The 24,199-nt window shown below is 42.7% G+C and overlaps 1 pseudogene; it reads right to left on the reverse strand.

Annotated features, from left to right (window-relative positions):
- Nucleotides 1-15,428, reverse strand: part of LOC136489228 (uncharacterized) — a 23,836-nt pseudogene extending 8,408 nt beyond the window's left edge.
- Between the last annotated feature and the right edge of the window lie 8,771 nt (nucleotides 15,429-24,199).

The raw sequence follows: 24,199 nt of genomic DNA on the forward strand, positions 1-24,199 counted from the left end.
CGCTTGTATACACGGACGGAGGGAGTATAAATTAAACGACGTTTGAGAAACACCAAAAATTCTTTTCCACACGCAAATCCAATGTCACCAACCCAAAGAGTTGATCTAGCACCCAACCTTTTACTATGATTTATCACCAAAACAACAGTTTAAAGGTATATTTTCGCTTTTACACACCGTTTAATACCATCATTGAAATCACTTCTCTGACAAGTTCGACCGTTTAGATGTGTCTTGAGTCTAGGGCATAAACTTTATGTGAACCCACCGTAAACAGCCGTTTAGACGAACATTGGCTTGTGTTGCAGTTGTCGTCACGCGTTTGAGGATAGCGTCGACACCTTTCCCCGCCAACCGCCATTATTTTATCACTACACCACAGCCTCAGAACGTCGGACGGTCTGTCAGTATAAGTCATTTTACCGTCAGACAGTTTGTCGATGTAGAGATATACCGTTAGACCAAGTTAGTCGCTGTAAGCCCTGTCCGTAAAAAGTTTTACCGACAGACTACCCTTTTACTGACAGACCGATGGAGAAAAATCACCGACAGACAGCGTGTTACCATTTATGCCGACAGACCGTGCGATGTTATACATATATTTTCCGATAGATTCTCCAATAGGAATTTTAAAACTAATTAAAATAAATAAAATCCAACGTAGCAGAATCATTCATGTTAAATACATCATATCACATTCATCTCCACAAATTTAGTCCCCAAATACATGGATCTTCATATGACATGCATATAGTTGTATTGCACATTTGCACCAAGTCGCACAATTACATAAATGTAACACCCTAATCTTGCATTTTCTAAAAAATAGTCAAATTGATTTAATTAAGCAAATTATGTGAGCATTCAAACATAGGAAAGTAATAATTTTTATAAAACTAAAATCAAATATAAGATTAGCTACAAGTGATGATTACATGCTGCTGCATATTTATTTTTGAGATGAATGGTTTTGATTAAAAGTCCAAATGAATTCAAAATCTAAATTGAAAATGGATTTGGAAAATTGTTGGAAAAAGGAAAAGAATTATTTTTTTTCACCTCTCCCTCCCTTCCTTGATTTTCGGCCCGCTCAACCGCGCCAGCCCAGCTCCCTCTCCCCTCCCCCTTCTCCTCAATTCTTGCCGAGGCCCACCGCTCAACCACGCTAGCCCGGCTCGACCTCCCCCTGGCGTCCCGCGCCGGCCCAGCCCCGCGCCGGCCCAGCAACCTCGCTGGCCCAGCTCCGCGCTAGCCAACCGCAGCCGCGCTGCTCGCCTCAGCAACCGCCGCGCCCAGCCGCTGACGCTCGGCCCCCGCCTGTCAGCTCCCCCACCTTCCTCCCGCAACCGCAGCCCGGTCAAGCCGCGGCCGCAACCGCGCCCGCTCCACGCGCGTCGTGGGAGCGCCCCCTCCCCGCGTCCCGGCCTCTACAAAACGGAGCCCACGCCCGAGCCGCCCCCCTGCTGCCTCTCCCCGCTCCATTTTTCGCCCTCGCTCTCACCTTGGAGGCCGCAACCGGCACACGGAGAACACCGAAGACCGCCATCCGCCGTGACCCACCTTCCCCGAGCCGACTCCGACCCCGATTTGCCCCGCTGTGTGACCCCCATGCTCCCCTCTCTCTCCCCGACCTTTTACTTTGGTGTTTGGTGACTTGTATGGCCGTTTCGCGTGCGGCCGGGAAGCTCTTGGCCGCCGGCCATGGCGACCGCCGCCTCGGCCTTCCCCTTCGGCCACCTTTTTGGCCTAGCCGTGATCCCGTGCTCCTCCGCATCTTCCCGGTGCCTTCGGATACGCTTTCCATGGACCGTGGGGCCCTAACCGTGCTCGCCGGCGTGTCCTCGCCGTCGGCCATGGCGCCTGGCCGCCTGGAACACTGTTCCGGCCAGCCCCCCCCCCCCCTTGTTCTCTCTCCTCGGAATAATCCTAGCCGTCCATCGCGAGATCAAAGGCCCTGGTTGGCCGATACCCTTTCGTCGTGGCAAACTTGTTAAAGAGCCCCTCCCTTTTCCCAAAATAGAACCCGACGTCCTTAGCGTATTTTCCGTGTACGCTTTCTCGTTTTGAAAGCATAAAGTTAACTATTTAGTTCAAAGTACGCTTTCAGTATTTACAGAAATGCCATTTGAACTGTTTTGCTTATAAAATCGTCGTTTTAGCTCCGAATTGATCCGTTCAAATCGTGTTAGCTTCGTAATTTCATGATCTACATGTTAGACCCACTGTTAGTCAAGTTTGGAACTTTTAAATTTCATGGTTAGATTTAATTAAATATATTGCTATAGGAAATCCAGTTTAAATCATAACTTTCGCATTTTAGCTCCGTTTTTCGTGAACTTCGCGTTGACGTGATCATAGCGAGACGTAGATTATTTTCACAAACATTTTATCTTGTTTTCTATACTGTTGGTGTACTGTTCTAATGGTAGGAATGTTTGCTTTGCATGAATGCTTTTGGAATGTTGTGTGTTGCCGTGTTGGTCGCGTTCAGACGGTGAGGAGAACGTTGGAGACCAAGAATTCTTCGACGACCAGCAGGACCAGCAAGAGTTTGTGAACGGCAAGTATAGCATGGGCCTACCTTGATGTCCTATTTCACTTTAATCAATTACTCATGTGCATGTGTCTAATTTTGATAACCCTAAGGATATTCTAGACATTTGATGCCTTGTTCCCTTGACTCCTATGGGGTAATTGCATATGGGTAGACTGCTAGTGCTCTAACTGAACATGATCTACATGATGATGAATGAATCTATGGAACTAAAAGTATAACATGATTTATAACAACTGTTCCATAGGGCGAAGGTGCAAATAACTTTTGATCATGTTGCTCCCGGCCCTCCATAAGGACTTATCTGTCAGCAAAAGCTAGGACTGACAGTGCAACCGGGAGAGTCATATGGCTCTGACTTTATCTCAGTAATATGACCTTTTCTAGCTAGTTAGAGGTTACCTTTTGGCGCAAATGGGGCTTGCCACGTTGGGTATAGGGCTGCCTCTGTTCCTATGTGTATAGCCGCGATGGATATGTGCCATAGGAAAGGGGGGTTCCTACATCTGCCTGCCGAGGAAACCTAGCAGCCCTAACTTGTTAGAGAAACCTATGAAATGGCTTCATAGTGTACCCTGCCCACTCACCTTGGCAGTGACATGAGAGTAATTAACCCGGGCATATGGGAATCACGACTCGCGGTGAATGTGCACCACCTCTGCAGAGGGTAACAAACTGTTATAACAGTCGTGCTCACGGTCACGAGCGGCTTGGAAAACTCACAGAATAACTGGTTACTTATTGATGATCATTTAAGTTGTTCTATGATGATATATGATACACTTGACTCTGATATCTGTTCTTATGGGATTAAATGGGAGCTTAAGCATAATTTGATAATATCTGATAATAAAAGCTTGTCGTACTAAAAATGCTAACTGCCGTAAACCAGTGTCAACATTTTGAGCTTCATAACCCCATGTTAACTTGTTAAGTACGGGATGTACTTACGCTTGTTTATTTTCTTTATTTGGATAAAAATCCCAGATGGGTAACAGATGACAACAGGTATGAGGAATTCCCTAAGGATTTTTAGGCTTGTGGTCAACCAGTTGGGTATAGGGCTGCCTCTGTTCCTATGTGTATAGCCGCGATGGATATGTGCCATAGGAAAGGGGGGTTCCTACATCTGCCTGCCGAGGAAACCTAGCGGCCCTAACTTGTTAGAGAAACCTATGAAATAGCTTCATAGTGTAACCTGCCCACTCACCTTGGCAGTGACATGGGAGTAATTAACTCAGGCATATGGGAATCACGACTCGCTGTGAATGTGCACCACCTCTGTAGAGGGTAACAAACTGTTATAACAGCCGTGCTCACGGTCACGAGCGGCCCGAAAAACTCACAGAATAACTGGTTACTTGTTGATGATCATTTAAGTTGTTCTATGATGATATATGATACACTTGACTCTGATATCTGTTCTTATGGGATTAAATGGGAGCTTAAGCATAATTTGATAATATCTGATAATAAAAGCTTGTCGTACTAAAAATGCTAACTACCGTAAACCAGTGTCAACCTTTTGAGCTTCATAACCCCATGTTAACTTGTTAAGTACGGGATGTACTTACGCTTGTTTATTTTCTTTATTTGGATAAAAATCCCGGATGGGTAACAGATGACAACGGGTATGAGGAATTCCCTGAGGATTTTTAGGCTTGTGTTCAACCAGTTGACCTTCCCTGTGATGAAACCCCACGAGAGAGTTATCTTTTTATATTCCGCTGTGTAATGTAAGACTAAGTTATATTATGGATCTGATGTAAGAACACCGTGATGATACTTTATGTAATTTGTCAGCTTGTGTGTGTGATTGATCCCTGGGCACACACGAGTTTTGTGCATTCAATTTTATCCTTAAAATTGGGTGTGACAATAAATGGCAGCATATCCAATTTGCACCAAGTCATAAAACATAAATGGGAGCATACTAGATTGTTTGCATGTCCACGCTATGTAGGGGGTGGATGAGAAAGTCAAAGGAGAACTGCGTGCATCCCAGAGGGCTGAGAGACGCCTCTAGAAGCAAGTGGATGAACTTCGAGCTCAACTTGGGTAGCCATCAATCTACAAGAAGAAGTGCCGGTCCTTCACCATGATTGACACCGCTCTATAGGTGTTAGGTGCCTTGATTTAGACTACCATGTCGTTAGTTCGTGTTTCATATTTAGTCTTGTTTGGTCTTGTGAACTTGGATGATTAGATGTTCTAATTTGTGAACTTGGTTGATTTGGTATTTGTTTGATTGCTGGAAGTTTGTGGGCATGTCCACAACTTCCTTAGATTGAAACCTTAAGTTTAGAATGAAATCTTAATGCATATGTTTCGCTTTATCTTATCTCTACTGTGCTGATTTCTGGAGCAGCCTGTGTTCTTTATCTGGTATCTCGAAATCTAGACTGTCAAAAATTCTGAAATTTTTGTGGAGATAACTAGACCTCTGTATCTTTCAAATGTCTCTGGAATCACGTCAATAGCTGTTCAGGTTTGTGAGATCTAGCTGTCAAAAGTTGATGTTCCTACGCTGTCTAGAACCCAGAACAGATTCGGTTTAGCTCTACTTTTGACCATGTGTGTGGCAGAATCTGTAAAAGTGATCTAAATAAAAGTTGTAGCTGATCTCCTAAGCTTTCTAACAAATCTTGATGCACCTCTGTTGGATCTCTGAAACTCGAGTTATAACAGTTTTACTGAACTGCTGAATTTGAATCTTGTCCAGAAAATTCTCAGCATTGTTTCTTATCTTTTGTAAGCTCTCTATAATTGGAAAATCTCTAAATTTTGCACATTTGTTGGAAAATAGATGGCCGCAAGAGGAGGAAGAGGCAGAGGCCGTGGTCATGGATGTGATGCCCTTATAAATCCACCACCACCGCCACATGTGACCATGGAACAAATATTGGGAATGCAAGCGCAGTTGATGCAAGCTATGATGCAGCGCTTGGACAATGAACCTGCAAGAGGACCACCGCCTGTTCAGGTCAGAGATAAGCGTGGAGAGTTTATGAAGGGTCGTCCACCGGTGTTCACTCATGCCTCAGACCCTATGGAGGCATATGATTGGCTACGTGCTGTAGAGAAACAACTTAACATAGCACAATGCAACGATCTGGAGAAGGTGTTGTATGCTTCTAGTCAACTCTAGGGAGCAACTCAGGATTGGTGGGATTCTTTCCAGTATGGACGTCCCAACAATGCTCCTGCTATCACCTGGTAGGAATTCAAGGACAATTTCTGGTCTTATCATATCCCTGATGGACTCATGGAATTGAAGCAGGAGGAATTCAGGTCCCTCAAACAAGGATCCATGACTGTGGTGGAGTATCATGACAAGTTTGCTCAACTGTCACGCTATGCTCCAAATGATGTGGCTGAGGACAAGGATACGCAACGTCGTTTCCTCAAGGGACTCTACGATGGACTACAGCTTCAACTGATGTCCAACACCTACCCCAACTTTCAGTCATTAGTGAACCGCGCTATTGTGATTGACTATAAGCGCAAAGAGATGGAAGCCAAGAAGAGGAGGCTTCAAGGGCAAGCTTCTGGAAGTAACACCTGCCCGCGTGCCTATCCCCAGCAGGGTTTCCAGCAAAGGAATCAAGGACCATCTAACTAGGGAAACCATGGTCAGTATCCTCAATGGAACCAGTTCCAGCAATGCCCTCAGTACCAGCAACAATATGGTAATCAACGTCCCCCGTAATAGACTAGCAATCCGGCAACACGCCAGGGACCATCCAACAATGCTCCTATGAAGAGTGGTGCACCCAATAACCCCAATGCCTACTACCACTGTGGAGAAGTAGGTCACTATGCTCATCAGTGTCCTAAGAAGCAGAACCAACAAGCACCTCAGAACCAGACTAGGAATCAGAAGTTCAACGCCCGACCACCTCACACTACGAAGGTGAACTATGTGTCATCTGATGCCGCTCAAGAGACGCCAGAGGTCATGTTGGGTATGTTCAGCGTCAACTCTATCTCTGCTATAGTACTTTTTGATTCTGGTGCTTCGCATTCTTTTATTTCCCAAGCTTTTGTTAGAATGCATAGCATACCTTTGTGTGCCATGAAAAACCCCATACTAGTAAATTCACCGGGAGGTAGTATGCCCGCTTCATATTGGAGTCCCTCAACTAGCATTTCCTTAAGGGGGGTAGACTTCAAAGTGAAACCAATTGTGTTGAGAACAGCGGGAATTGATCTTATTCTAGGAATGGATTGGATGAAACAACACCAGGCAGTGATTTAGTGTCAGGAGAAATCTGTGGTTGTGACATCACTCAATGGAGATAGAATCTGTGTAGAAGTGGTAGAGCAAGCTCAGTCTATAGCCACAGTGAATCAGCTAGATGGTGAAGCCAATGAACAAGATCGTGTCGTGGAGGAGTTCTCGGATGTCTTCCCCGATGACTTGCCAGGTATGCCACCTGACCGAGACATTGAATTCATTATTGAATTATTACCTGGAACTGCACCAATAGCTAAACGCCCATATAGAATGGGGGTTAATGAATTAGAAGAGCTTAAGAAACAACTAAAAGAGTTGCAAGAAAAAGGTTTTATACGCCCCAGTTCTTTCCCATGGGGGGCACCTGTGATATTTGTGGATAAGAAGGATGGTAGTCAACGGATGTGTGTAGATTACCGTTCACTTAATGAGGTTACAATCAATAATAAATACCCTTTGCCTAGGATTGATGATTTGTTTGATCAGTTGAGAGGGGCCCATGTGTTCTCCAAGATTGATCTCCGCTCTGGTTATCATCAGCTTAGGATTCGAAACTCGGACATACCCAAGACAACATTCACTACACGGTATGGATTATATGAGTACACCGTTATATCTTTTGGATTGACCAATGCACCTGCATACTTCATGTATCTGATGAATAAGGTGTTCATGGAGTTTCTGGATAAATTTATGGTGGTATTCATAGATGACATACTAATATTCTCCAAGACTGAAGAAGAACATGCTGAACATATAAGGTTAGTCTTGCAAAAGCTTAGAGAACATAAGTTGTATGCTAAGTGGAGCAAGTGTGAGTTTTGGTTGAAGGAAGTCTCTTTTCTGGGTCATGTTGTCTCCAATGGTGGAATAGCAGTGGATCCAGGCAAAGTGCAAGATGTATTGAATTGGAAACCACCAACCACTGTAAGTAAGATTCGTAGCTTTTTGGGATTGGCTGGATACTATAGAAGGTTCATTGAAGGTTTTTCCAAGCTAGCCAAGCCTATGACAGCTCTGTTGGAAAAGAATGCTAAGTATGCATGGTCGGATAAATGCCAAGCAAACTTTGATGAACTAAAGAAGAGATTGACTACAGCTCTAGTATTAATTCTACCCGATTTAAGCAAGAACTTCTCTATATATTATGATGCATCCCGTTTGGGCCTTGGATGTGTGCTTATGCAAGAAGGAAGAGTGGTGGCATATGCATCTAGATAATTAAGGAAGCATGAGTTGAATTACCCTACTCATGACTTGGAATTGGCAGCTGTGGTTCATGCTTTGAAGATCTGGAGATATTATCTAATTGGACATAAGAGTGATATCTATACAGATCACAAGAGTTTGAAGTATATCTTTACCCAATCAGATCTAAATCTGAGACAACGTCGCTGGTTAGAATTGATCAAAGACTATGATTTGGAAGTGCATTATCACCCGGGAAAAGCAAACGTCGTAGCTGATGCACTTAGCAGAAAGAGCTATGCTAATGGACTTCAGATGACATCTATGTCAGCAGAGTTGTGTGCTGAAATGGAGTATCTCAATTTGAGTTTTGTCACTAATGCAATGGAATTGGTGATAGAGCCTACTTTGGAGCAAGAGATACACAAGGGTCAATTGGAGGATGAAAAACTTAAGGAGATAGCAGAGAATGTAGTGCTTGGAAAGGCACCCGAATTCAGAATGGATGAGAAGGGCACTCTTTGGTTCGGAAAAAGGATATGTGTACCTGAAGTGAAGGCTATCCGTAATGCAATACTACAAGAGGCCCATGAGTCTACTTATTCTATACATCCCGGAAGTACCAAGATGTATTTGGATCTCAAGGAGAAGTATTGGTGGTATGGTTTGAAGAGAGATGTGGCAGAGTATGTGGCTTTGTGTGACACATGTCAAAGAGTGAAAGCTGAGCATCAAAGACCTGCAGGGTTACTACAACCAATGAAGATTCCTGAATGGAAATGGGAAGAAGTTGGTATGGATTTTATAGTAGGATTGCCCCGCACTCAAATAGGTTATGATTCAATATGGGTAATAGTGGATCAACTCACCAAGGTTGCCCATTTTTTACCAGTCAAGACTACCTATACAGGTGCAAGACTAGCAGAATTATACATGGAAAGAATAGTGTGCTTACATGGTGTTCCCAAGAAAATTGTGTCGGATAGAGGCACTCACTTTACATCACAATTCTGGCATAAAGTACATAGATCTTTGGGGACAAAGTTGAATTTTAGTTATGCTTACCACCCACAAACTGATGGACAGACTAAAAGGATCAACCAGATTTTGGAAGATATGTTGAGAGCTTGTGCACTACAGTATGGTGATAGTTGGGATAAGAGTCTGCCATACGTAGAGTTCTCGTACAACAACAGTTATCAGAAGAGTCTCAAGATGGCACCTTTTGAGGCGTTGTATGGACGTAAATGTAGAACGCCTTTGTTCTGGAATCAGACTGGAGAAACTCAAGTGTTTGGACCCAATGTCCTTAGAGACATGGAAGAACAAGTGAGAATGATTAGAGACAATTTGAGAGTGGCTCAGTTCCGACAGAAGAGTTACACTGATACTCGTAGTAGAGAGCTGACTTTCGAAGTTGGTGATTATGTGTACTTGAAGGTGTCACCAATGAGAAGTGTGAAAAGATTCAATATGAAGGGAAAGTTAGCACCAAGGTATATTGGACCTTTTAAGATCCTAGAGAGACATGGAGAAGTAGCTTATCAGTTGGAACTGCCTGAGAGTTTGTCAGGTGTGCACGACGTGTTCCATGTTTCCCAATTGAAAAAGTGTTTGAGGGTACCAGAAGAGCAGATTCCTTTGGAAGAACTTGCTGTTAAGGAAGATCTTACTTATGAAGAGTATCCGATAAAGATCTTGGAAACTGCCGAAAGAGTTACGAGAAGCCGAACCATAAAGATGTGCAAGATGCAGTGGAATCGGTATACAGAGGATGAAGCTACTTGAGAAATAGAAGAGGATCTAAGAAAGTCTTACCCATAACTGTTTGCGTAAGCAATCACCCGAATCTCGAGGACGAGATTCATCTTAAGGGGGGTAGAATTGTAACACCCTAATCTTGCATTTTCTAAAAAATAGTCAAATTGATTTAATTAAGCAAATTATGTGAGCATTCAAACATAGGAAAGTAATAATTTTTATACAAGCTAAAATCAAATATAAGATTAGCTACAAGTGATGCTTACATGCTGCTGCATATTTATTTTTGAGATGAATGGTTTTGATTCAAAGTCCAAATGAATTCAAAATCTAAATTGAAAATGGATTTGGAAAATTGTTGGAAAAAGGAAAAGAATTTTTTTTTCACCTCTCCCTCCCTTCCTTGATTTTTGGCCCGCTCAACCGCGCCAGTCCAGCTCCCTCTCCCCTCCCCCTTCTCCTCAATTCTTGCCGAGGCCCACCGCTCAACCGCGCCAGCAAGGCTCGACCTCCCCCTGGCGTCCCGCGCCGGCCCAGCCCCGCGCCGGCCCAGCTCCGCGCTAGCCAACCACAGCCGCGCTGCTCGCCTTAGCAACCGCCGTGCCCAGCCGCTAACGCCCACCCCCGCCTGTCAGCTCCCCCACCTTCCTACCACAACCGCAGCCCGGTCAAGCCGCGGCCGCAACCGCGCCCGCTCCACGCACGTCGTGGGAGCACCCCCTCCCCGCGCCTCGACCTCTACAAAACGGAGCCCACGCCCGAGCCGCCCCCTGCTGCCTCTCCCCGCTCCATTTTTCGCCCTTGCTCTCACCTCGGAGGCCGCAATCGGCGCACGGAGAACACCGAAGACCGCCGTCCGCCGTGACCCACCTTCCTCGAGCCGACTCCGACCCCGATTTGCCCCGCTGTGTGACCCCCATGCTCCCCTCTCTCTCCCTGACCTTTTACTTTGGTGTTTGGTGACTTGTATGGCCGTTTCGCATGCGGCCGGGAAGCTCTTGGTCGCCGGCCATGGCGACCGCCGCCTCGGCCTTCCCCTCCGGCCACCTTTTTGGCCTAGCCGTGATCCCCTGCTCCTCCGCATCTTCCCGGTGCCTTCGGATACGCTTTCCATGGACTGTGGGGCCCTAACCGTGCTCGCTGGCGTGTCCTCGCCATCGGCCATGGCGCCTGGCCGCCTGGAACACTATTCCGGCCAGCCCCCCCTTGTTCTCTCTCCTCAGAATAATCCTAGCCGTCCATCGCGAGATCAAAGGCCCTGGTTGGCCGATACCCTTTCGCCGTGGCAAACTTGTTAAAGAGCCCCTCCCTTTTCCCAAAATAGAACCCGCCGTCCTTAGCGTATTTTCCCGTGTACGCTTTCTCGTTTTGAAAGCGTAAAGTTAACTGTTTTAGTTCAAAGTACGCTTTCAGTATTTACAGAAATGCCATTTGAACTGTTTTGCTTATAAAATCGTCGTTTTAGCTCCGAATTGATCCGTTCAAATCGCGTTAGCTTCGTAATTTCATGATCTACATGTTAGACCCACTGTTAGTCAAGTTTGGAACTTTTAAATTTCATGGTTAGATTTAATTAAATAAATTGCTATAGGAAATCCCGTTTAAATCGTAACTTTCGCATTTTAGCCCCGTTTTTCGTGAACTTCGCGTTGACGTGATCGTAGCGAGACGTAGATTATTTTCACAAACATTTTATCTTGTTTTCTATACTATTGGCATACTGTTCTAATTAAAGGAATTTTTGCTTTGCATGAATGCCTTTGGAATGTTGTATGTTGCCGTGTTGGTCGTGTTCAGACGGTGAGGAGAACATTGGAGACCAAGAATTCTTCGACGACTAGTTGGACCAGCAAGAGTTTGTGAACCAAGGCAAGTATAGCATGGGCCTACCTTGATGTCCTATTTCACTTTAATCAATTACTCATGTGCATGTGTCTAATTTTGATAACCCTAAGGACATTCTAGACATTTGATGACTTGTTCCCTTGACTCCTATGGGGTAATTGCATATGGGTAGATTGCTAGTGCTCTAACTGAACATGATCTACATGATGATGAATGATTCTATGGAACTAAAAGTATAACAAGATTTATAACAACTGTTCCATAGGGCGAAGGTGCAAATGACTTTTGATCATGTTGCTCCCGGCCCTCCATAAGGACTTATCTGTCGGCAAAAGCTAGGACTGACAGTGCAACCGGGAGAGTCATATGGCTCTGACTTTAGCTCAGTAATAGGACCTTTTCTAGCTAGTTAGAGGTTACCTTTGGGCGCAAATGGGGCTTGCCACATTGGGTATAGGGCTGCCTCTGTTCCTATGTGTATAGCCGCGATGGATATGTGCCATAGGAAAGGGGGGTTCCTACATCTGCCTGCCGAGGAAACCTAGCGGCCCTAACTTGTTAGAGAAACCTATGAAATAGCTTCATAGTGTAACCTGCCCGCTCACCTTGGCAGTGACATGGGAGTAATTAACTCAGGCATATGGGAATCACGACTCGCTGTGAATGTGCACCACCTCTGTAGAGGGTAACAAACTGTTATAACAGCCGTGCTCACGGTCACGAGCGGCCCGAAAAACTCACAGAATAACTGGTTACTTGTTGATGATCATTTAAGTTGTTCTATGATGATATATGATACACTTGACTCTGATATCTGTTCTTATGGGATTAAATGGGAGCTTAAGCATAATTTGATAATATCTGATAATAAAAGCTTGTCGTACTAAAAATGCTAACTGCCGTAAACCAGTGTCAACCTTTTGAGCTTCATAACCCCATGTTAACTTGTTAAGTACGGGATGTACTTACGCTTGTTTATTTTCTTTATTTGGATAAAAATCCCGGATGGGTAACAGATGACAACGGGTATGAGGAATTCCCTGAGGATTTTTAGGCTTGTGTTCAACCAGTTGACCTTCCCTGTGATGAAACCCCACGAGAGAGTTATCTTTTTATATTCCGCTGTGTAATGTAAGACTAAGTTATATTATGGATCTGATGTAAGAACACCGTGATGATACTTTATGTAATTTGTCAGCTTGTGTGTGTGATTGATCCCTGGGCACACACGAGTTTTGTGCATTCAATTTTATCCTTAAAATTGGGTGTGACAATAAATGGCAGCATATCCAATTTGCACCAAGTCATAAAACATAAATGGGAGCATACTAGATTGTTTGCAGTACACAATCACTTTGATAGACTTAGCAGCCAAAAAGAGATGCATGGATCCAACAGCAGGTTCTTGCACCGCCAACGAGTCAAGTCCACAAGTTCTTCCAGAAACTCAGAAAACAAAAGAAATACTTGATCCAAATGCAGTAGTTGCACAAAAGTTGGCATCCCATTCATTTGTAAGCAGCTAGTGGCGTCCAACGCTACCTGAAAAAATAAAATTAACATCAATTTGATCATTAACTAGAAGAACTGCAAGGGATGTCCCAACCTAAATTGATTGAAAGTAGTACAATAATCAGAAACCGCAGGTCTATATCTCAGCTATTTGTAATCTCAGATAGCCGTGCAATGAAATTTGCTAATACTTTTAGGCATGTGGGCACTACTAGCTTGTGCTCTTAAAAAATTGCTAGCATCTCAATCTCAGCTATTTGCAATCGCAGAAAATAGCAGCATATGTACAGCCAAAATATGTACAGCTATTTGCAATTTCAGCTAAAATATGTACAACTATTTGCAATCTCATCAGCAGCATATCTTAGAAAATAGCAGCATATGTACAGCTATTTGCAATCTCAGCTATTTGCATCTCAATCTTAGCTATTTGCAATCTCGGAGAACATTTTAGCTAACCACAATATACCATTCCAACTGTGGCTAGCAGCAACAACATCATATGTTCAGCTATATGTTGCAGCAGCATATGTACAGCTATATGTACTAACTATATACCACTCCAGATGTGGCTGCTAAAATAGCAGCAGCGAGTAGACATATGTACAGGTCAAAGGAAGAGTCATAAAGGGGCTCAAAATACCTGGTGTACCGTTGGAAGATCCAGATGCATTGTTGCAAGGCTTCAGCTATATAAAGCGCATCAATTAGGAACACTGGACACTCATCGAAAGCAAAAAAGAAATGATGTTAGGTGTAATTTCTTACTCACTCATATGGCCACGCAATTGACATCATATAAGCCCCAGCCATACTCTCCATATGATCATAAGGGCGAGGCAGAACTGCATCCTTTCTTATCACATGTTCCACCATAACTTCACAAAACTGCTTTCCAAGAGGCTGACGTCCTACCATGGTCTTTGGATGAACAGAAAGGATAGTTCCCTTAGCCACAGGGAGATCAGGCCTCAGCATAGCAAATAGTATCACTTCCTTTCCATCCTGAAGTAGATGACACATCCATGGGAATTATAGAAATGTGAGGAACAAATATTAAATCACAAATATAAACTTAACAAGAGGATGGCGAACATTACAAGCCCATCATGTGTAAAGCGAGAGGCATTTTTATTTCTTGCTGTGTTTATAGCGTTCATGCCAGCAGACACTAGTGGGGCTTCAATGTCCTGACCACAATCCTCATTATCTGCAATATTGTCATATTCTTCGCGCCGAGCATCATAATGTGCATCAACATGTTCTTCAGACCTTGGGCTCTACATCATGCAATGAAATAATACATATCAAGAGTATGAAGATATATTTTGATTACATAAACATGTAGCCTTAAGACGTTGTATAAGAGACAAAGATATCGAAAGTACTTTACCATGTGTTATCTTGAATTAGAACCATGTTGTGACAAAGTTTTAGCATTTTGCCTTTCTTGTGCCATCCTTTGCTCTTCCAGTTCAACGATACATTGTTCCAAGGTTGCTTGCGCAATTTCAGAGTTTTTACGAGCGAAGACTTCCAGTTGAAGCCTTGTTGACATGTATGACTTCAACCCTGGGGTGCGAATCTCTTGGGGTGTTGGTCCTAAACCCAAAACATGGACACGGCCTTTTCCTTTTCTCCACAAACAGCAGCATATGCATCTCCTTCTTGAATTGATCTGTCCTTCAACTCTGGACGAGCTTCAACAACTGCTTTAAGTTCATTCTACAAAAAAAGGAATAAGTATGTTTATATATAACATTACATGTTGCTATTACTTTCCTGGAGGACACTTACAATTGTTGATGATGCCTGCATTAAAGGTACTCCATTTTTCCTTGTATGAGTTTTGATGTAAACTTCATCTCTTCGAGGGGTGCGACCAAGTTCTTTACCCTACAAGTTTTTTTTTCTAAATTTTGAAGTAATAAAAATTCCTCAAAACATTGTATTTTGAATTAGTAATGTGAGGGAAAGGTTTATCTACCAGATCATGCCTACGACATGCATGGCTCACACTGCCTGATGTATGAAGCTGCTGCAACTTGGCACGATTTGCCTTTCCTCTTGCTGTACGAGCCTAAGATTGAAAGCATTTGGTACTTGCTTCAGATTCAGGAGTCCCCCAAAAGTTCTAAAAACATATTCATATAATTTGGTACTTACTTCAGATTCAGGAGTCCTTCAAAAGCGAATAAGGTAATCCCAATCAGCAGCATTTACTGTATTACCAACTCTTGCCTTGAGTTCATCATCCGTCAATGATTCATCAAAAAACTTCTCTTTTAAGGGTGCCTTGTAATCCTTCCATTTCCTTGCAGCTGTATCCATGAACCATTTCATGACATCCTCATCCATGTCATAGAATGCCTAATTTTCAGGGTAACATGGGTCAGATCATGTTGTATTTGGTACAGATCATGTGCACAAAAACAAACACAAAGAAATAAACATAGCAATTTCCATAAGTACAAGAAGTAAAAATGAGTTACAAATTAACAGATCATGTGCACAGAAATAAACATACAAATCATGTTGTATTTGGCTCAGTTGAGAAAGACACAATAGCTATTATCAATTCGATATGCCACTCAGTTCAAAAAAAATCAGTGCTAAATAATTGTATTTTGCTCAGTTGAGAAAGACACAATAGCTGTTATCAATTCGATATGCCACTCAGTTCAGAAAAAAAAAATCAGTGCTAAATAATAGGTGCTGTACCTTTATGTCATTCCAAACTGCTAACTTCTTTTTTGATCAACAAGCCTCCAGTCCTTACAACCAATTGATAATTTCTTTCTCACTTGACACCCAATGACACTAGTTAGCTTCCTAGCAGTTTCTCCAACAGGCTGTCCATATTCATTTAGTGTTACTTTGATTTTAGGCATGTCGGCAGTCCTTAAAAATATGTCATTCATCTATGTGATGCCTCTTCCATCCCTCTTCTGTTGCGTACCACTGAGCAAATCTGTAGAAATTAATTTGGAATGTGAGAAACATAACCAATCATAATATAATACTAATGCTTCTACAAAAAACTTCACTTTACTATAGCATCAAGCACATGGAACAACACGTGTAGCGAGTATTACTTTTGAAAAACAGATATATTCAGGACTGCAGTGCTAAATATTTACCTTCGTTGTCACATAAGAAGTCTCCAGTTGGTATATAGTCAGGAGCATCAACAATCTGCTCATTTACAGTATCAACAGTACTTTTTGTGGCCTTGGTCGCAGATTACGACCATCAGTGGGTGCAGGATAAGTTTTCTATAAAAGATAACACAACAGCAGCCATTAGTGTTTCAAAAAAAAGCATGCTTCTGATGTATCATGGTGCTCACAGGAGGAGACTAGGATGACTAGGCTGACCTTTGTTCTTTTCTTAGCTGGTGGTGGCTGCACCGCGTTGCTCAGAGTAGGAATGTTCAAAGATTCTAGGTGCTGCTTGTTTCTTGCAATCTGTGCTTTCTGCTGCAGCTCATACTCATTAACGAGGCCATTCATATTCTTCCTTCTTAGGGGCATTTTTTCCTCCTGAAAAGTACAAAAAGTAAGCACACTTTGTTTTTATAAGCACTAATACAAAAAGGGAAATACTTCCAAGAAATCAGCAGCAACCAAATTATGCAAAGGACACTTACTTCTTAGATTTTTTTTTGGATGTTTTTGGAACAATTATACCATATATTTCTGTTCTAACAACAGCGACAGATCGATTAATAACATCGACAGTCGCATTTAGATCAGGCAATGGCACAGCTAGTCCATTGCCATTATCTAAGTGCTCACTCTCCAAATTATCCATGTCATAGAAATCTCTCGGCTTTGACTGATGAACAGAAACCCACTCAGTATCAACTGGGTCAGGAACATAGAAGACTTGAACGGCCTGTGATGCTAGTATGAAAGGCACATCAGATTCCTTTTCACCTGTATTGAACAAATGCTTGAAGTTCACAGTAGTGACCCCCAACTGATCAGTTTTTACCCATTTGTCCTGCACACGATTGTCAACCCAAGCACACTTGAAAAGAACCACATTTCCTTTGTGTTCATAGTTCAATTCAACAATCTCCTTTATAATACCATAATAAGTCTTATTTCCTATTATGCTTCTGTCATTATTTCCCCTTTCAAAGCATGCCGATTCTGCAACTAGAGCAACCCCACTATTCTGGAGACACCTACCCACATCATAGGATTCTGTGTGAAAATCAAATCCATTCATCGTGTAGCTACTGTACTTTCGTGCAATCATCATTGGTGCCTTAGCTAAAATTTGGATCTCTTTTGGTGCATCCTCACACAATCCTTCCACCTGTGATTAGTATGCAACACTAACTTTAAGATAAATGTCAAGTTAATGTAGAAAATATGTTTTTACGTTCTCTTCCTACTTACATGCGACCTAAACCACTCACGGAAGGATTCACGCTGCATGCGGTTGATATCTCGTTGGTTTCGAACACCAAGTGACGATAGATAGTGATCGTGCTTGCTGAAAAAAGCAATTTATCAATTTATCGTGCAATGGAAACAATAGATGTGATGTAAAGTGCAATAGATAACTTACTCCAAGTAAGGCCCTATATCGGCATAATTGAACAAAACATATCTATGTGCTTGAAGCCAAGTCCTGTGGTCTAAAGTCACTGTGCACTTCCCGACTAAACCTCGACCATTGCTATCAAAGAAAGGAGTTGAGCTACAAATTTCTGTTTGCTGCCCTTCATCACTTCTAAGTCGCCGGCTTAATTGAGTCTCATCATGTAAGTAGCGGGCACACAACTTAAGGCTATCATGAAATAAAGAACCCTCCATAATTGATCCCTCCGGATGGCTTTTTGTAGGAACATCACCCTTACATCTCATCAAAAACCTATACACATATATAATTAGCTCATGATGGTATTAAAACAGTAGGTATTTATTTTCTTCTCTTAAGTTGAACTGTGCTACCTCTCAACAGGCCACATGCTATGAAAATGTACTGGACCAGCTATTCTTGCTTGGGCAGGAAGGTGAACCATCAAGTGTACCATCATGTCAAAAAATGAAGGAAGGAATATAGTCTCTAGGAGGCTTAAAGTTTCAGCAATACCAGCCTCTAGACTATCCATATCACTTGTCCGAAAAGCAGGTGCACAAATTTTCTTGAAGAAATGACTAACACGAATAACTGCAGCACAAACTACTTCTGGCAATATTTTCCTCACAGCAAGTGGTAGTAAATGTTGTAGAACAATGTGGCACTCATGACTCTTAAGACCAATCACCTTCCTCTCGTTGACATGAACATTGGGTCGTATATTAGATGCATAACCAGCAGGAAACTTTACCCCTTTTAGCACTTGACAAAATAACTTTTTCTCATCAGGACTGATTGAATATGGTGCAGGTGGTAAATACAATTGGTCTTCAAGTTCAACAGGGTGGAGATCATTTCTAATACCTAGAGCTTGAAGGTCTAAGCAAGAATTCAGATTATCCTTAGATTTCCCATCAGTACCCAAGAATGTATTCACAAAGTTCTCATACACATTTTTCCCTATATGCATGACATCAAAATTATGCCGCAACATCAAATCTTTCCAATATGGAAGTACATTGGTACAGATCTACAAGAATAAAGGGGATATTCAAAGTTGTACTAATTACAGGGGAATTAAGTTGATGAGCCATACTATGAAGCTATGGGAGAGAGTTATCGAGCATCGCTTGAGAGCAATAACATGGGTCTCTATGAACCAATTTGGTTTCATGCCCGGAAGGTCAACCATGGAAGCCATTTTCTTAATAAGACAAGTTATGGAGCGGTATAGGGAGAAGAAGAAGGACCTATACATGGTTTTTATTGACTTGGAGAAGGCTTATGATAAAATACCAAGGAATGTTATGTGGTGGGCTTTGGACAAACATAAAGTCCCAACGAAGTACGTCGGGCTCATTAAGGACATCTACAACAATGTTGTGACTAGTGTTCGAACAAGTGATGGAGACATGGATGACTTCCTGATTAGGATAGGACTACATCAAGGGTCAGCTTTGAGCCCTTATCTGTTTGCCTTAGTGATGGATGAGGTCACAAGGGACATACAAGGGGACATCCCTTGGTGTATGCTTTTCGCGGACGATGTAGTGCTATTTGATGAAAGCCGGACAGGAGTGAATCAGAAACTAAAGTTATGGCAGGAGACTTTAGAGTCTAAAGGTTTTAGACTCAGTAGAACTAAAACTGAGTATATGAGATGTGACTTCAGCACTACTACTCAGGAGGAGGAAGATATTAGTTTGGAAGGTCAAGTAGTGCCTAGGAAGGATACATTTTGATATTTAGGATCAATGCTATAGAGAGACGGGGATATTGATGAAAATGTTAGCCATAGAATCAAAGCAGGGTGGATGAAGTGGTGCCAAGCATCTGGTGTCCTATATGACAAAAGGGTACCACAGAAGCTAAAAGGCAAGTTTTATAGGACGACGATTAGACCTGCTATGTTGTATGGTGCAGAATGTTAGCCTATGAAAAGACGACATGTTCAACAGATAAGTGTCGCGGAAATGCGTATGTTGTGTTGGATTTGCAGTCATACAAGAAGGGATCGAGTTCGGAACGATCATATACGTGATAGATTAGGGGTAGCACCAATTGAAGAAAAGCTTGTCCAACACCGGTTGAGATGGTTTGGACATGTCCAACGGAGACCTCTAGAGGCACCGGTGCATAGTGGAATCCTAAGTTAGGATAGTAACATGAAGAGAGGCAGAGAAAAACTGAAGTTGACTTGGGTAGAGGTAATAAAAGGAGACTTTAAAGGATATAATATACCCAAAGACTTAGCCTTAGACCAAGGAAATCAGTAATTGTCCACAATATTGCTGCACACAATTGGAAGTGCTCACCCTTCGAAGCATCATAAGTTCTGACTCCTTTTTCAAACATGTCTTTCAAGTCATCAACAAGTGGCTCAAAATAAATATCCATATCACTACCAGGAGCATGCCGCCTAGGAATCAATAGAGAAAGGATGAAATTTGATTGCTTCATGCACATTGAAGGTGGAAATTATAGGGAATACATATACCAGGCCAAATGCTATAGCTAATATTTTGGGATCTATATGGGTTGAAACCATCGGTGGCAAATGCAAGTGGGATATTGTGGCTATCCATAGCAAACTCTGGATGATTTACATCAAAGTCTTTCCATAGAGGAGAATTTGCAGGATGCCTAAGAACACCATCTCTTGTTCTTTCCTCATCATGCCATCTTGTTAGACTTGCTGTTTTAGAAGATAGAAACAATCTTTGGAGACTTTTCTTTATTGGAAAGTAGCGAAGAACTTTCTTAGGGACCTTATATACATGTTTTCCATCTAGACTCTTCCTAATCGATTTCCACCTAGAAACCTTACATTTTGGACATGACTCAGATTTTTCATGCTCCTTCCGATAGAGGATGCAGTCATTTTCACAAGCATGAATGCTAACGTAACCAAGTCCTACGGATTTGATCAATTTCTTAGCTTCATAGAAGTTTCTAGGCAGTGCAGAACCCTTAGGTAATGCATCATTTAATAGATCAAGTAGAAGGTCAAAACTTCTATCAGTCCATCCTCCAAGGTATAAACCCATCACATATTAGGTGCTCACGTACATCACTAGCCTCTCTCCAAAATGAGTTAACACATTTTCTACAAGGACATAATATCTTGTCCCCTACTGCTGAATTTCTAAATGCAAAAGCGAGGAAACCATTCACCCCTTGTAAATATTTCTTTGTGTGCCTACATGGAATGTATTATGTAAAATCTCATGTTCACTACAAAACACTTTTAACATTTGTAAAGTAGTTGTGTTGTACCTAGGCTCATTATTGATCCATGTTTTATCCATATGCCTTTACAGGAAGGTCAGACCACACTCAGATTATATCTTTTCAGAAAGAATACAACCACACAACACAAGCTTAAAAAAAGCAATGTGACATCAAGTGATTGGAACTCGAGAAACTAAATCATACCGTTGCGCAAAGCTCCAACACCCAGCAACTATGAATATTGTAGTTCTACAGAAAAGTTCAAACTGCTTGCAGCTATAGGTTTTGCTCCTATGAAGGTAGTATGCATTAGATATAAATTATCAAGAAATGGAGACAACAGCCCAATAGTCCTAGTGTTGTAGTGTTTGTTTAATAAATATAGCCTGAGATTAGTTTCTTCCTATATGGCCATCAAACTGAACATATACAGCGAGCTTACTTCAAACAGTTTTGCTAAAAAAAAGAGCTTACTTAAATCAAAATTTACAAACCACAATTTTTTAAAGGAGACAAGATACAATATACAATATACACATCAGTTTTTGGCTGAAAATTGTCATCATCAGTTTTTAAAACTGCATACATGTCTGCTTCTTGAAGTTCTCTGTAAGGTTTTGTAGGTAACTGAACCATCAGAAGATAGAATGGAAAACTTTTTGTTTAGTCCTCCATTATGTAAGCAAAGAATTGAATTATCATGCACATCAAGGGGCTGTACGCTACATAGCTGGCAGTACCGTAAACTCCCCCTGCATTCTCTTATTCCTTACTATTTATGAAAAATAACACATACAAATCATTATAAATGGTCACTAGTACATATACCCATGTACCCAATGTGTAACAGGTACCAAGAGATAACATAAAGAAATTTCCTAATACCATGAAAATTCAGAAATAAAAGGAAAATACATAAGGAGGGAAGGAATATAATAGAATCGCAAACAAGAAAAATGGATAGACTACAGACCTGAAGAACCCAGATGCTCACAAGTGTCTCCAAGCAAAACAAGGCAAATCTGATCCGACAATGTAAAGATTTGAAGGGAAAAATGATTTACATGTCAGATTTTTCACTTTTTACCTTCAAAATTGAAATGAAAACCCTTTGCATACTAAAAGCAACAAATCAGTGGCTTACAATATAACTGGCTTCAGTGAGTCGGTAGGTCCAATCAACAAATCAATAGATGAGGAAGCAAGGATGCCGCTGTGTAGACACAAACGTCAAGCAAGCATCTCAAATATATTTTTAACAAGATGCAAACTCAAACTAAATGAAGCAAAAAAGGACATACCATAGTTGTGCATTGAGGAGTCGAGGGAGGGGGTGGTCTGAAGCTGTAGGTGGCGTCCTGGTGCCGGTGACCGGCCTGGCGGGTCCGGGTGCCCCACACCCTAGTCGTGGGGCCATGGAGAGGCTACAGCCTGTGGGCCACCCGTGCCCCATGCCCCCCTGCTGTGCCCCTTCGCGGCTTCAGCGCTGACCCTCTCACTACTGATGGGCTCACTTCTGACTTCGCACGACGTGGAGGGGACTAGCTGAGGAGCTCGGCTATGGAGGGGAGTGGCTGGGGCTTGTGGAGGAGAGTGGCTGAGGGTCTAGATCCATGCTTGTGGAGGGAACTGGCTGGGGCGGCAGGACGACAATCCGCCTTGGGCCGGGCGGCGGTCTAAGGCATGCTAGCCTAAGCTACAAGGCGACGGAGCTCAGCAGGGCAGTGGCTCAGGAGCTCAGATGAGGATAGGGAGCCCTGCTCGTGGGATTTGGGGGCAATTTGTGAGGGAGGTAGCGAGGCTGTGTGGCCCGTGACTCGGCGAGAGGAGGGAATCCACGGTGAATTGGGGCGTGTTTGGAGCGTTGGCCCATTGGCCTGGCTGCGCCCTAGCTGCAGTGCACGTGTTTGATGTCCATGAGACATCTTCTAGCCTGGCTCACTGGATGCATTTGGGTCTGGCTCTAGGGAAATGCTCCCCCTTCATTTTTCTAGGGCATGGCCGCACGTGGCTCCTCTTAGGCAATTTTGGGGTGATTCGTGGCGACGGTGGCTGGCTCATGTGGGCTCGCATAGGAAGTGTGAAACCTCCATGCGCGCTTCCGCTACTGGTGAAATCCATCGCCTTTATAAGCAGCCCCTCCCTCCTTTGAGCTCCCCTCCTTCGTCTCCATTGCTTCTCCACCAAATCCCATGAGAGACCGGTGGTGTGTTGAGGTGTGGTGTCCGGCGAGGCAGTGTTCTTCCCCTATGGGTTCTTCATTCCCTCGGCCTAGATCTGGTCAGACAGCATCGCACCTTGTTCCTAGCTGGGACTTTGAGAGGCGGTCGTCTTCTTCCTTCGTCTTCCTCAGTTCTGGTGGTGCACGTGGTGGTGCTATGTACCAGATCTGCTTCTTCTTTGTTGCCTCGTCTTCTTCTTCTCCGTTGTTCGCTTCATGTTTGCTTCATCGACCATCCCAAGGTGAAATCTACCCCCAATGGACCTACTCTTTGATTTGGATGATGCTAGGGTTTTGTTGTACTTGTACATGGTGTTGTCTTTGCAGCTTATCTGAGCTTTTGGTGCCGGTTGCTTTGTTATGCGATGTTGGATTTAGGGTTTGCCTAGAACTGTTGTTACTGTTCTTACTTCAGTATGGTTTCATGTTGTTTGTTTACCTGTTATTATGGTCGATGATGATGTCCATTGCACTGGGAGGCATGTTCTATCATGCAACTTGTAACACCCTAGTGTTAAGCATTGCATTTGGCACTTGTATTTCATGAGCACAAGCATCATCCAAGCATTCATGAGCATGAGCATATGGAATTTCATCTTATTCTTTACATATTATCACATGTGATGTTGATTATATACATGCATATACTTGTGATCATGTGTGACCAATGCAAGAAATGGTTGTAAGATCATAGAAACACCCTAACATGTTTATGAGGGTACATGGAACAAGTTTGGTATTCATGACATGGACCAAAATAGCCCCCAAGTCATAGTTATTCTAGAAACTCCACTTTTCAAGTTACTAGTTTGACCAAAGTTGAACTATACTTTAGAGTGCTTGCATAGCAGTGCACCCTTAAGCAAAGTTGTAGTACTTGACTAGAGTAACAACTTTCATTTTTGGACCAAGACCTAATTCAGTGCATATCATTCTCAAAAATATCTCACAAGTATCAAGAAAATACTATTTTGGACTTTGAAAAAAATTTCTAAGTGTTGGAGCCGATTACAGTTTCAACATACCTGACTTGGAAGTGATGTAACTTCCAAAC

This window comes from Miscanthus floridulus, chromosome 10, assembly GCF_019320115.1.
Source record: "Miscanthus floridulus cultivar M001 chromosome 10, ASM1932011v1, whole genome shotgun sequence".
Classification (NCBI taxonomy): Eukaryota; Viridiplantae; Streptophyta; class Magnoliopsida; order Poales; family Poaceae; genus Miscanthus; species Miscanthus floridulus.